Genomic DNA, 14852 nt, shown 5'->3' with positions numbered 1-14852 from the left:
CCGGTACCGTACCCGTACCGTACCCGTACCCGTGACGTGCCCGTAATGAATATGTACAAAATATAAATATGTATGTACTACAATCGATCGTACCTTACAACAATCAACACAGATTGCAACGTCAAATAAATGAATACGCTCTCAAATGTGCCGTCCAAGGCAGTGTCTGCTCGCCACGTTCAGCATCAGTTCAGCGTCACTATGACTATCCGTAAGTCCGGAAGTGACGTCCTCATTTGACTGTCCGGAAGGTCGCATATCGCAGGAAAGCGAAAGAATCGCAAATTAGTTTTAATTAGTTTTAAAACATCGTTTAACGCCAACATAGCGCCAACATAGTTTGCCGACGGGAAATAAATGAATACGCTCTCAAATGTGCCATCCGAGGCAGAGTCTGTTCGCCACGTTCGGCACACGTGATAGCTCGCTGCTCTCTGATTGGTTGAATCGTTTTTTGGACATAGCTCGGTAACTACTTCTGCGATTAATTTAAAACCTTGAAAAGGCACATCCTCGGGTCCCCAGCAATATACCTGGCAAGTTTCAAGTATATCGGACCCGTGGTTGTCGAGAAACAGCGGTCACAGACATACAAACATACAAACATACAAACATACAAACATACAAACATACACACAGAGATTACTGGAATTATAGATAGATGCTGCACTCCAAGCTCTGCTGAAAGACCCTTAAATCTACGAGCATGACAATGCCGCTTGCCATAATGCTGTTAGGAAACAGTTCAAGGGAAAGCAACATGGAAAACCTGGAGGGGCCAGCCCAGGGCCCTGGCTTAAATCCGACTAAATGAGATGACTTGGAACACCGCACGAAGGTCAGTCAAAAAAAAATTCAATCCACAACTGAACTTGCACTTGATCTGAAGGATGTATGGCACAAAAATACAATTCATATTCACGTGTTTTTGATACAGTCAGTGATGCTATGTACACGCAAGAAATATATTCGACGTCAATAACCCCTTCTAAGTTGATAACCCCACATATTTTATGACTGTCCCAATACTTTTGGAAACATCCGTACACTGCTAAAACGAACGGAAATGGTAATTGATGGTAATCTGTGTTCCGCGCACGAGTAGGTATCTTGCTTATAACAGACTAGTAACCTGTGTTCCGCGCACGAGTAGGTATCGTGCTTATAACAGACTAGTAACTTGTGTTCCGCGCACGAGTAGGTATCTTGCTTATAACAGACTAGTAACCTGTGTTCCGCGCACGAGTAGGTATCTTGCTTATAACAGACTAGTAACCTGTGTTCCGCGCACGAGTAGGTATCTTGCTTATAACAGACTAGTAACCTGTGTTCCGCGCACGAGTAGGTATCTTGCTTTATAACAGACTAGTAACCTGTGTTCCGCGCACGAGTAGGTATCTTGCTTATAACAGACTAGTAACCTGTGTTCCGCGCACGAGTAGGTATCTTGCTTATAACAGACTAGTAACCTGTGTTCCGCGCACGAGTAGGTATCTTGCTTATAACAGACTAGTAATCTGTGTTCCGCGCACGAGTAGGTATCTTGCTTATAACAGACTAGTAACCTGTGTTCCGCGCACGAGTAGGTATCTTGCTTATAACAGACTAGTAACCTGTGTTCCGCGCACGAGTAGGTATCTTGCTTTATAACAGACTAGTAACCTGTGTTCCGCGCACGAGTAGGTATCTTGCTTATAACAGACTAGTAACCTGTGTTCCGCGCATGAGTAGGTATCTTGCTTATAACAGACTAGTAACCTGTGTTCCGCGCACGAGTAGGTATCTTGCTTATAACAGACTAGTAACCTGTGTTCCGCGCACGAGTAGGTATCTTGCTTATAACAGACTAGTAACCTGTGTTCCGCGCACGAGTAGGTATCTTGCTTATAACAGACTAGTAACCTGTGTTCCGCGCACGAGTAGGTATCTTGCTTATAACAGACTAGTAACCTGTGTTCCGTGCACGAGTAGGTATCTTGCTTATAACAGACTAGTAACCTGTGTTCCGCGCACGAGTAGGTATCTTGCTTATAACAGACTAGTAATCTGTGTTCCGCGCACGAGTAGGTATCTTGCTTATAACAGACGAGTAACCTGTGTTCCGCGCACGAGTAGGTATCTTGCTTATAATAGACTAGTAACCTGTGTTCCGCGCACGAGTAGGTATCTTGCTTATAACAGACTAGTAACCTGTGTTCCACGCACGAGTAGGTATCTTGCTTATAACAGACTAGTAACCTGTGTTCCGCGCACGAGTAGGTATCTTGCTTATAACAGACTAGTAATCTGTGTTCCGCGCACGAGTAGGTATCTTGCTTATAACAGACTAGTAACCTGTGTTCCGCGCACGAGTAGGTATCTTGCTTATAACAGACTAGTAACCTGTGTTCCGCGCACGAGTAGGTATCTTGCTTATAACAGACTAGTAACCTGTGTTCCGCGCACGAGTAGGTATCTTGCTTATAACAGACTAGTAACCTGTGTTCCGCGCACGAGTAGGTATCTTGCTTATAACAGACTAGTAACCTGTGTTCCGCGCACGAGTAGGTATCTTGCTTATAACAGACTAGTAACCTGTGTTCCGCGCACGAGTAGGTATCTTGCTTATAACAGACTAGTAACCTGTGTTCCGCGCACGAGTAGGTATCTTGCTTATAACAGACTAGTAACCTGTGTTCCGCGCACGAGTAGGTATCTTGCTTATAACAGACTAGTAACCTGTGTTCCGCGCACGAGTAGGTATCTTGCTTATAACAGACTAGTAACCTGTGTTCCGCGCACGAGTAGGTATCTTGCTTATAACAGACTAGTAACCTGTGTTCCGCGCACGAGTAGGTATCTTGCTTATAACAGACTAGTAACCTGTGTTCCGCGCACGAGTAGGTATCTTGCTTATAACAGACTAGTAACCTGTGTTCCGCGCACGAGTAGGTATCTTGCTTAATAACAGACTAGTAACCTGTGTTCCGCGCACGAGTAGGTATCTTGCTTATAACAGACTAGTAACCTGTGTTCCGCGCACGAGTAGGTATCTTGCTTATAACAGACCAAGTGTTTTATTCATCGTAATATCCACGTGTACTTTCCCACAGGAAAGGGAGAAATATTGGGTTTTTTTCCCCGATTTCTTTCTTTCTTTCCAATAGGTTACAATCACACACCTTCCATCATTTCTGAACCAATTCTGCTCAAATCTGGAATCATGGTATTTTGGTCCAACACACTGAGAACACATTATTATTTTTTCGATTTCGGCCCTGTTCGGCCTTGTTCGGCCGAGTCGATGGAGATTAAACTTGACACAAAGGTGCCTTCAAACAAACCCCATTGGGATGTGGAGGGGAAATTCGGATTGGAGTCGTTTTCGGGATTATGCAGAGGTCAAAGGTCAAAATTGGTTGTAAAATCAAGGTTTTTGGGGGTTGTTGTTTTTTTGCTTGCCCAACGTGTGCATTTCAAACAATGCAGATGATAATTGGCCAAATGACACCGTATCAGAGCTGCTACAGATTAAAGTAGACAGACATTAGTTTGGTGCTTTTCTTTAAATACGAAGAAAGATCAAAGGTCAAATTCAGATGTAACATTGAGGTTTCTGGTCTGACAAACATTAATATTTAAACCATTGCAGACAAAACCTGACACGTAAAATCCATTACTACAGCCCCTCGAGACTAAAGCATGTAAGAATTGGTCTGGTGCCTTCATTCATTAATTTGACAAAGGTCTATATGTTTACAAGCAGCTGATGGTACACCTTGGGGTATCCTGAAAGGCATTTTGCAAACCAGGTCCTTGATCTGACCGTTGATTTACTTTTGTTCATTATTTTATTTTGATTTTGATGTACCACTCTCTTTGCAGAGCATCGGTGCTGCCAAAACGGTTTTTGGCAAGTTTCCTGGGTGGTTTGCCATTGCCTTCCCACTGTTTGTCTGTGCTCTTTCCAGAAATGCTGAGCATCAAGCAAGGAAGCAGCACGTACCATTTTGAAAGTCTTTGGTATGACTCGGCTGGGTTTTGTACCACCAACCTCCCAAACTCAGAGGGGACGCTCTGTATTTAAAAAGGGCCTTGGTCGCAGCATTTATAAAGGTCTAATACAAGAAAATTCCTGCAGGACACACCAGCTTAATTCAAGAATGTACATCAAACAGAAAATATCCTTTTTTTTTTTTTTGTATACAAGATCTAGGCTCGTGTAAGAGCTAACATCAATCACAAAAAAAACAAAAAACATAAAACATATGATAAAGGGAGCGGGAGACAAGATGTGGAGAGAGAGGGAAGCACACAAGTACAACAGTAGAGAACATGGACATCGGGAGATCTGTGGGAGGGAGTGGCTTGGGGGGAGGAAGCACGGGGAAAGGGCGGGGGGGGGGGGGGGGGGGGGTGAAGAGGTAAAAAAAACACATGGACACTGCTAGGACTTCCAGGAAAGAAGTCTGAATTTCAAAAAGGTGGATCTGGGGTGAATTAACGGGGGTAGAAAAGATCAAGGTTTTGGATGGGGGAAGATAAGAGATGGTGGTGAACAGCTGTTTTAAAGACCTGGAGGGAGGAGTGGGATTGAAGAGAGTGAGGGAGTTTGTTCCAGGGGCAGGAGAAAAGAGGATTGAAAGAGTGAAGGTGAGCAGAGAGTCTTGACTTTGGCAGTTTCACCAGAAGAGGGTTGCTGGCAGATCTTGTGCGTCCTGCAGGAATATTTGCGGGGCAGAGCACAGACAGAGCTGGAGGAGCAAGGCGAAGAGGTATCGGTAGAAGACAGAAGGACCACCTACCTGCCTGTGGTGAGAGAGAGAAAGGCCCTCATAATTATCTTCATCGAGGAAGATACCTTTGATTCTGAATGCTTTGGTTTCAACCGCGTGAAGCCGAGCTATGTGTGAGGCAGGAGCATCAGGCCAGAGGGGAGAGCAGTATTCCATTGAGCTGCGGATGAAAGCTTTGTATGTGGTGAGGAGGTCAGAAGTGCTCAGAAAGGACTTTGCACGACGGAGGATGACCAGATGGCAACTGGCTTTGGAGGCCAGCTTGGAAATGTGGTTTTCCCAGGAAAGATCATGGCTGATAGTGAGACCAAAAAGCTTGAGTGACAGAACTTCTTCAAGAGGATTGTTGAGAAAGTCGATGTGAGGGTTGTCCAAACGGTCTTTTCGGAGAGACAAAGTGAGAGTGTGAGATTTGTCAGGATTGAAAGACATGTTCCACTTGTTTGACCAGTTTGTGATATTGTCCAGGTCTGCAGAGAGTGAGGAGGGTGCACACTGCCGATCTGAGCATTGAGATATGGAGCGGCAGAGAGTGGAGTCATCAGCAAAATGATAGAGAGGATTTTCCAGAGAGTCGGAGAGATCATTAATGAAGACCAGAAAATTCACAGGGCCCAGAACACTGCCTTGAGGAACTCCAGTCTTAACAGGAGTGGGAGATGAGAGAATTCAATTAAGGGTAACACGTTGACTACGACCAGAGAGGAAGTCGGCAAGCCATGCGTGGAGGTTTCCATGGATATCATCGGAGGAGAGTTTGGTGAGCAGAGCGGGGTGCCAGACCGTACCGAAGGCACGTGATATGTCAAGGGAGACGGCTCTGATTTCCTGTTCGTCATTAAGGACCTCCTTCCATTGTTGAGACAGCAGAAGCAGCATGTCCAGAGTAGAGTGACCTGGTCTGAAACCAAATTGATGATCAGAGATCAAGCCATTGGAGAAGAGGAAGGATTTGATGTCAGAAGTGATGATGGATTCCATGACTTTGCTAATTATTGGGAGCAGGCTGATTGGTCTGTAGTTGCAAGGATCTGTTTTTGCACCTTTTTGTGTAAAGTGGTAATGTTTGCTGATTTCCAAGATGCTGGCAGATGACCTTGAGCAAAAGAAAGGGTGAAAAGAACAAAGAGAGGTTGAGATAGAGCAGCAGAGCAGGATTTTAGGACCCGTGGGATGATGCCGTCTGGTCCAGTTGCAGAATCAGAGTCGACGTTTGACAGAAGCTTCTCCACCTTGTGCGTCATCGACTCAGCATGGTGATTAAAAGTTCATCACAAAAATGTCATCAGTTATATGGTGTGGCAGCGATATTGGATTAAAGGAAAATATGACATAATTATATCTCAGAAACTGCCTAACGTAGCAGTGCCAAACTTTAAAAATGTCATATAACACCATTGCTGCATATAGTTTGAAAATGATGACGTTGCAGGTCACGTGGTTTGGCAGCCATCTTAGATAGAAACACGAGCCTTATCTGATCAACACAAAACTTCAAAAACGTGAACCCCTACCCATGCATATGCAGAGTGTACATTTTTGATGTCATATGCCACGTGGTTTGGCAGCCATATTGGTTTGAAAGCCCATATAAAAAAAAAAAACCTTCTCCGAAACCGCTTCACCGATCAATGTGAAGCCTGTCATGTCTGGTAAAATGTGATACTTGAGAACAGCTGAAGGGATTGGAATCAAACTTGTTTATTTTTCAGACAGTCAAAAAGGGTATCTACCCATTGCCACGGGCATGTACTACACAGAGGCATATTGGAGATGCAGTCGCATTGCTCTAGTTTTAGAAATTCTTATAAAATAATTAAAAATGAAATACAAAAATATCTAACTCACACAAGTATTCAGCCCCCTGAGTCAATACTTCGTAGAAGAGCCTTTGGCAGAGATTACTACTTTGAGTCTTCTCATGTATGTCTGTATCAGGTTTGCACATCTGGATTTGGGAAGTTTCTCCCATTCTTCCTTGCAGATTTGCTCAAGCTCTGTCAAGTTGGATGGGGAGCGTCGGTGAACAGGAATCTTCAAGTCTTTCCACTGATTCTCAATGGGATTCAAGTGTTGGCTTTGGCTGTATTCTTGGGGTCATTGTACTGATGGAATGTAAATCTTCGCCGCAGTCGAAGGTCTTTTGCACTCTGAAGCAGGTCACATGATCGATGATAATCCAGTAGAGACTTTGTTAAGACCAAACTGAAAGTTTGGGTGGTTGTATTTTTTAAAGAACAGTAACATTCACACAAGTGCAAAGTGGTCTTATGGGATGCATAGCTGACTGAAAACCTCTGCTGAAGAAAAGCAACCAAATGAAAAGGCATAAATGGTCAGCAATGAAAGAGTGGGATGATGAAACATGTAAGAAGGCATCCTTTGCAGATGAGTCTAATTTTGAACTTTTGGCAATAATCAATGACAGTTTGTTTGAAGGTGGACCAGGAAGTGCTATAACAGTTAGTGAACAACAGCTGCATTGAAGCATGGTGGTGTAGTAATACAAGTGTGGGGCTCCATCTCACCCAAGGGTGTCAGAGACTTGCATTTTAAATGGGAGTTACACTGACTGCTGACGGGTACATTCAAATACTGTTCCACATGCCATTCCCTCAGGCGCAGGTCTCATTGGGCAGGGATTCATTTTTTTTTCAACATCACAATGACACCAAACATACAGCCAATGTGGTGAAAAACGATGGCATCTGGAATGTAAAGATGCTGATTGAGAACTCCAAAGATACCTTGATCCGTACAGCATCATAATATTTATCATATTTATTTATAATATAATTGAGGATGGATGTACATAGATGGGGAAATACAGATTCTGAGAAAGGCAAAGGGCAACTAAACACATTGGATGAATTGTTGAAAGTTCGACAGGATATTTAGAACAACATCCCATCATCATACATGGATTAATCAAAATGGGAGCATGAAAACAAGTCGTCATGTTCTTTGTAAAGCAAAGGGGCCACACAGCAAATCCTGATGCACTCACTGTGTAATGTATTCTTTTTTTTTTTCCAATACAGGGTCCCATTCCCCAAATGAGAAAGGAGGGTTGGACTCTATGTTGATATCCTATTTCTGTAAAAAGAAGAAAAGAAAAGGCATTTTGCAGAAACCTCAAGAAAAACTTTTCACTTCATTGGTTCGAAGGTCTCATCAGGTCACTGCTTCAACGAACAACACTCCTGTAAGCCGAAAGGAAGATATTGCTCGGATAATGGAATTCCTCTGACCCAATAAAAGATATAAGATCAAAACCTGGAATGTAAGAATAATGAAAGTCGCAGGAAGAATCACTGGAGCTATAACAGAGATAAGAAACGATGATTTGGGTATACACGGAGAGATCCGATGACATGGCTTTGGACAGATGAATATTGCAGATGTGGAGACGATTTTATGTGAATGCAGAGAAGAAGGAAGATGAAGGAGTAGATCTGTTCCTATGAAGAAAGGATTGGATTAATCATTGAGGGAAAAGCAACCAATGGGGTAACGAATCCTAAAAAAGAGGTTCTACTCAAAACTGGCATTCATCCAACGATGCACACCAAGTAATTAATCCAGTGAAAAAGGCAAAGATGTTTTCTCAGAGAGACTAGGCAGAGCAGTAGCGTACCATGGAAATTTTCTTTTTGTATCCAGTGTCGAGGGTCGTGGAGGATCTATAACACAGATCTAATCAGGAATAATAGCATTAAAAGAACAGTAGAAAGAGAGGAGTGGGGAGATGGGGGAGGCACACCAACAAAAGGTTGGAGGGAAACAGAGAAGGCAGACTTGGAGAAATGATGGACCTTGGGCAGAATGAGAGCAAGCGGACGACACAGGGAGGTGAACCAGATGGATACAGCTGCAAACTCTCAATCACAGAAGTGGAAGGAAAAACTGGAAAACCAGAAAGAGGTAGGCCTGGGGAGAGTAAATGGAGGTATAAAATCGCATTGTTGTTGAAGGGAGATAACCTGAGATGGCTGTTGTGGCCCAGACTACATGTTGTTGTGGAAGACTATTCCTATCAGTGATGTTGATTTGATGAAATAATCCTTTTCTGATGTTTATTCTGCTTCTCTGCTTTAAAAAAAACTTCCATTCGTGACCTCTCATCGGTTGGTATATTTCCTTTAAAAATAAATGATCTTGAATAATCCTGCCATAGCCATTTAAAATTTTGAAGACCTGGATCATGTCACCTCTCTTGCGTCGATATTTCAGCGAGTGCATGCTCTTTCTCTTAAGCCTGTTTTGATATGGTTCCATAGATAGCTTATAGATGGCACAAGCTTAGCGGCTCTTCTCTGAAGCCTTTCCAGTCTATCTGCATCAGAAACAAATGCAGGACACCGTACAAGGTAACCATGTTCAATCACAGGTCTCGCAAGGGACTTGAATATCAAGCGAAGTGTATCTCCATTGAGGTGGCTGAAAGCTCACTTTATCATTCCCAAGCTTCTGTTGGCCTTGTTTACAGTTGCAGGAATGTTCCTGTTAAAGTGAAGTTTCTTGTCTGTGATGGTCCCAATATCTGGTTCTTCTTGCACCAATTCTAGCATTTGATTATAAAGATAATACAACTCTCCACTGTTACCATTTCCACAATGGAGTACTCTGCATTTGAGAGGATTAAAAGGCAGCTGCAGCTGCCGTACAGATGACCGATAATCAACTTGAAATAAGTCTCACTGTCGTAAATTCATTTGACATTTGTTCTGGGCAGGTCTGTAGATTTTTGTGTCATCTGAATAAATCAAGGTCTTGTTACTCATTCAGTGGAAGATGATTAAAATACATGACAAAGAGTACCGGGCACAACATGCTACACTGAGGTACTCTACTTCAACTTTGATTTCAGTCTGATGTGAGATCATGTCTAAGATTCTAAGGCTCTGATCTCATGTCTAAGATTGAGGGCATCCATCCCTTGTTTGGAGAGCAGAAGCAGCATGGCAAGGGTAGAGTGAATGGGTATGAATCTGAATTGATGGTTTAAGTTCAGGCCTTTGGAGAATAATGATAATAATAACAAGAAGAAAAAGACAAAGTGTCACAGCCCCCGTAGTTTTAGTAATTTTGCTGTATGCAGTTAAACATAGTCAGTTAACCATCTTTGGCCAGATTACAAAACAAAATCTACATATGTATACTCTCATGTATTGTCTTTGTGCCAAGTTTGAACAAATTACCATGGAGGTTCAAGAAATGGTTGGGGACATGTTTAAGCAACAAAATGGCCGCTAGTCGGCCATCTTGCATCAGATCTCCCAAAGAAATGACGTAAGCCATCATTCCTTATCTATGTGCCAAGTTTGTACAACATCGGTAAATGCTTGTCCAAGAAATGGATGAGAACGTGTTCAATTTTGGTTTTTTTTTACAACTAAAATGGCCACCAGACTACCAGTCGGCCATCGTGGATCAGATCACAAAATAAAGCGAGGCACACGTGAGTGCCATTATGTACTGTGCTTGTGCCAAGTTTGAACAAAATCGGACCATGTTCAAGAAATGGTTGGGGGCACATTTAAGTTTAAAAGATAGCTGCCAGTCGGCCACCTTGGATCAGATATTGAAAGAAAATGACGAGCATATGTAAACCATCATTCCTCATCTGTGTGCCAAGTTTGAATAACATCGGTAATTGCACGTCCGAGAAATGGTTGAGAACGTGTTAAATATCGGGTTTTTACAACTAAAATGGCCGCCAGTAGGCCATCTTTGATCGCATTGTGAAACAAAATAATGTACATATGTATACCATCATGTATTGTCTGTGTGCCAAGTATGAGCAAAATCAGTCCATACATCTCCACAATATGGTTGCAGACGCTTGCACAGACGGTGGCACGGACGAGACCCAATCCATAAGCCCCGTTTTGGACCAACTCCAACGGTGGCTAATAATATGTGTACTGAAAGGTGCACATATCCACCCATATAAGATGCCCAAGGCACTGAGAAATGGAAGGATTTTATGTCGACTGCAATGATGGATTCCATGACCTTGCTGATGATTGTATGTAAGCTCATGATCGATTTGCAGTTCAGGGAATCCGTTTTTGCACCATGTTTTATGCAATGCCAGGATTTTGGCTGGCATCCGAGCTGATGGAAGATCACCTAGTGGAAATTATAGGGTGAGCATAGAAGAGTAGGATTTTTTTTTTTTATGGCGTAGCCCATCAGGCAAAGCCGTCTAGAACAGTGTTTGTCCGTCTGTATGTATGTATGTATGTAAGTATGTCCCCTCAAACGTATACCAATCAGAGCTGAGGATCTGGACACATCAGAGCAGTACGGCAGCTAACTCTCCACACACCGCCATTTTGATTTACATGCCGTTCATATCGTCGAACCTGTCATATATCATAATCGCCATGCTCTACCGGAACATTTGTTTCATTCAGTGTGAAACACAAACAAAACGATTGTTAAAATGACCATCAAATATCGAAAGCATCGGCGTTATGGCTCTTCCAACAATATGGTATGTATAGGCCTCGGGCGTTATGCCTCACCTTCGGACCGCTTCGGACAAATTAAGCCCAGGTTTCTTAATACTGTAGTGTATCGTTTCAGTAGTATCAATTTCATAATAATAATAATAATAATAGAGTAAATATGAACATAGCGCTTTAATCCCAATGTCATGAATACAAAGTTAATGGATTGAAGCGGTGTATGGTTCATGAATCGGTGATAAGTGGTGTACGGTACTAATATTAATAATCGCAGAACCAAGGAATTAGCCTCGGTTTTTTAATGGTAATTTCATTTTCGAAATTTAACGTTAATATTATAGTAAATCTAATCGTAACACTAATCCCTTCGTAGTGACTGCAAACGTAGGCCTACTGTAAGTTAAAATATATCATATTCTACGTATTAAAGTAGCGGCAGTTTTGTGTCCGTTATGTCATTACGTCTATGATGTCATTATGACGGCTGACTCCACCGACCGACATTTTAATTTGCTAGTAGGCCGACACCCACTCACTATGGGAGCTGCAGAAAGGGTCATTCTTCTTTGGGGTATATAGATTACAGACGATCTATGGTCGAGTCTCAAGAACATTGGGTGTGTGTTCATTTACCAAGTTTCTTGTGGAGAGATCGCCAAGTGGTTAAAGCATTCGAGCAAGCATTCCATTCAAAACCGTTAAGGAACGGCTGGCTTGGGAAGCGCTAGCTAGCTGCTTGGTAAATGAGCACACCCCTACCCTTGTGGGGTATATAAATTACAGTAGACCTTCGCTCAGTTCTGTAAGTAAAACGTACCTCACGGATGTCGGGATTCCTCCAGATTTCTTTGTTTAATGTTATAAACAGCATTAGCGACTGTTTGAAAAGCTATTAATATGTGTTTGTGGTTTATAATATTTTACAAGCCTGGCTACGCCGCTGTTAGACTTTTGTTCTTCTTAGGACATGTTTGGTGATGGCATTCGGGCCTGTTGCAGATTCAGAGCTGAAGGTTGCCACAAAATTCACGACCTTCTCAGGTGAAAAAACCCCATCAAGTCCAGGAGCAGTTGGGTGCGATCGAGTAGGATGGGTACCGAGAGTGATGGGCTGGAGACACACGATTTGGAAGCAAACAAAGATTTGAGGCACTTGATCTTCTCAGAAGCAAAGTTGGCTGTGGTGCCATTTGAAATGTGAAATGGGATGGAGGGGGACAATACTCAGGAGACAGACCCAACAAGGCACCGCCAGGTTTTTGAGGAAGGACATCAAGTTTGAAATTTCTGTCTTGAGGTTGGCCAGATGTCATTTTCTGGCTCTCCTCAGAGTGGACGCAAACTTGTTGTGGACTTTGTGGAGTGATCTGTGGTTGCCCTTGGCCAAATGTGCCTTCCAGGAATATGAGACAGGTCGTTTCAAGGCAACCACCTCAACACAGGATTCAATGTAACATGGGTGGGAAGAAGGGTAGGATAATTGAAGACAAGATGGGATTAATCTGTGCATTCATGAGAATTCTCAGGCCAAGTCAATATCAGGGGCATCAGATATAGGAGACTCATCTGGAAGTGAGATGGCAGCTTGCAGTCCATGCCAGTCAGCCCAAATGAACTGCCAGACTCGCCGGTGCTGAGGCAGCTCTCTAAAAATAGACAAAGAGATGTTGATTTTTCACAAGCACATGAGCAGACAAACCAATTGGAACAGAGGAACAACAGGGGACATGCGCAGGAAAGTAGGTCATTACCAAGTCCAGGAGGGAGGATATGCTAATTGCAGAAGTCTGGGTCAGAAATTTCACAGAATAAGTCAGGCCCCTGGAGTCATAGAAGTCCTTTGCTGTAGTGCCAAGGCTGGTGAGTGAATGGGTTGAGATGGGTGGTTAAAAGTTGGATGTTAGATACAGATAAACAAGAGGTGGGAGTGGAATGGAAGTCACAGCCCAAGGTACTCCTGGGGGTTTGTATGGTGTATGGTCAGTATACGGACAGTGATAAATGGAGTTATTTATTTAAAGTACAACTCCACCACCGGTACAGAATTCAGGCCTGTCGAACCAGAGGAGACAATAGCCAAGGATAGACAGTAATGAGGCTGTGGGAAGAAGGATGTCGTCAAACAAATAATGTCTGGTTTATCAGCAGCAGCCTGGATTGATTGTCCCGTCAGATACAGAGATATACAGTTCGAAGTCCTTGGATATTTTCAGTAACGGTTAAGGACAGGGGAGGAAGCGCTGTTGGCAGCGTGCAGTGAGGTGAAGAGGGGATTGGACGAACTAGGAGAGGGGGATGGGGCAAGGAAAATCTGAGAAACTCAGACTCTCACTTCTACTCTGCTGTTGTTGTTTCCCAATTTCCATTTTGTTCCATTCCATTAAATTATGCTCTAGCTCTTTCACGTGCCTCGATCACGTATACAAGAAAAAGCAATGAGATTTACTCGAAGTAATTGAAGAAGCATGTACAATAAATAATAAATTAAGTGTTCTCTGAAACTTCTAGAGGAGGTCCTTGAAACAAAGCGTCCAACAATAAGAAACGGACGTGAATTGAAACTTGGAAGCATATTAAGGAATGAAAGAACTTAAAATGCAAAATATAAATTTCCCAGACACAGAACAAGACAAAAAGATTCCCCCTGTACGAGCCAATATTCAAACAAAAACAATCCACCACACAAGAACTGGGCATGAGAGGTATGAAGTCACGGGGTGAAGAATACCACGCGACTGTAGAACTCGTGCGGTGCTAGAAATGGAGCAGAAGGGGCAGCGCGTGGAGCCAGATACCACCACGACCCCCACAATCAACACACACCAATGAGGACCGGGTTTCTTTTTATGCCCCATCTCAGCCCCATGGCAGGTTTCCTGGGTAAACAATTGACTAATGGTTGCCTTCTGCATGTCGACTGATAGCAATGGCCATATTCTGCATGTCACCTGACGGGTGCAGGGAGTGGGGCGTCATCTCCCTGATAGTGGGGGAAATGTGTTGTATTGCCTTTCCCACTTCCCCCACACTCCTCATCTCACTCAGTCTCGCCAGGTTCACGGAAGGGAACAATTTGACGAGATTCCTTAGCCTGGAAATTCTAAATCAGATAACTCCTGATCCTTCAAGGACGGATGGCTTACCCTCATCACATTCACTTATTGCAGGGTAGGATTTCTTAAAGCGAATCAAGCATAAATAAAATAAAAAAACCACCTTTAGAGGCCATTTTTCCCCGCAAAGTGGGGGTTGGCCTTTTTCGGGCACCGTGGTTGTTGTTTTTGCTGGTCCCCTTTTTGAAGCAATGTTTTACGGCCGGATGCCCTTCCTGCCGCCAACTCTGTTTGTCACCTTTTACAACAAACAGGGAATTACCAGTGAACTGGTACTCAATTAGCCGACCTCGGAAGGATGACAGGCTGAGTCAACCCCCCTGGCGTTAATGACAGGCTGAGTCAACCCCCCTGGCGTTAATGACAGGCTGAGTCAACCCCCCTGGCGTTAATCTCAGTGATCGACCGGGATTCGAACCCAGGATCCTAGGATCCTAAGCTGGCTCCCTAGCCGCTAAGCCAACACCAGGCTGAATCAAACATAAATA

General features: G+C 43.4%; 1 protein-coding gene across 9 annotated transcripts in view; it reads right to left on the bottom strand.

The window, feature by feature from the left end:
* LOC137413498 (neurexin-1-like) overlaps positions 1–14852 on the bottom strand; it is a 1626023-nt gene that overhangs the window by 880044 nt on the left and 731127 nt on the right. The gene's annotated exons all lie outside the window — the stretch shown is intronic.

The sequence above is a fragment of the Myxine glutinosa genome, chromosome 5 (genome assembly GCF_964187855.1).
Source record: "Myxine glutinosa chromosome 5, kmMyxGlut1.1, whole genome shotgun sequence".
In the NCBI taxonomy this organism is placed as follows: Eukaryota; Metazoa; Chordata; class Myxini; order Myxiniformes; family Myxinidae; genus Myxine; species Myxine glutinosa.
Note: the sequence above shows the minus strand (reverse complement) of the source record. Positions and strands in the feature narration are given on the sequence as shown.